The sequence below is a fragment of the Sinocyclocheilus rhinocerous genome, unplaced genomic scaffold, assembly GCF_001515625.1.
Source record: "Sinocyclocheilus rhinocerous isolate Xijiao unplaced genomic scaffold, SAMN03320098_v1.1 scaffold5958, whole genome shotgun sequence".
NCBI lineage: Eukaryota > Metazoa > Chordata > Actinopteri > Cypriniformes > Cyprinidae > Sinocyclocheilus > Sinocyclocheilus rhinocerous.
This window is the reverse complement of record NW_015652182.1, coordinates 1-805: the sequence shown is the minus strand read 5'-3', so window position 1 is coordinate 805 and position 805 is coordinate 1.

The window sequence follows — 805 nt, the reverse complement described above, 5'->3', positions numbered from 1 at the left end:
TGAAGTCATTTGCTGTGTTCTTTTGCCACTGCACTGTGGGCTTAAATAAGTGCACTCCTGTTATGTAAGATGCATGTCAACCAATCAGAAAAGATGTTTGTTTTGCAGATATTGGTGCTCACTCCAGTAAATCACATGAGTTCCAGGAGGGGGAGGGTGTCTGGACTCGTGTCAATGGAAATGCATGAGAATCTCCAGTTATTTGAATAAAATGTTTCTTACTTCAGTCCAAACACATCTGTCTTTCTTCATCAAAACACTGAAACGTGTGATTAGTTTCTGTGATTAGAGACGTGAAGGACTAGGAATGTTACTTTTAAAATGTTTCACTACAGATTACAAAATATATGCTTTAAAAAGTAGTTTTGTATTTCAAAAGTAGTATTGTATTTCATTAGATTACAAAAGTTCTAACTACTTTATAATACTTTGGTGTTCTCTGCTGTGGATGTGGCACGACACGACAAATCCATGACAGTAAACTGGTGCCTCGTTCTGACGAACTCCAGCGCTCTGACACAAAGATCTATTTCAAATATCCATAACTAAGAGAATCGTGAATAAATAGTTTCCTCAAAAATATTAAGCAGCACAAATGTTTACAACGTTGATAATAATCAGAAATGGTTACTGAGCAGCAAATCAGCATATTAGAATGATTTCTGAAGGATCATGTGACACTGAAGACTGGAGTAATGCTGCTGAAAATTCAGCTTTGGTCACAGGAATACAGTAGCCTATATGTTAAAACATTCAAAAGGATCTAATACTTTTTCTATGTACACAAAAGGCCTATTTCTCTCAA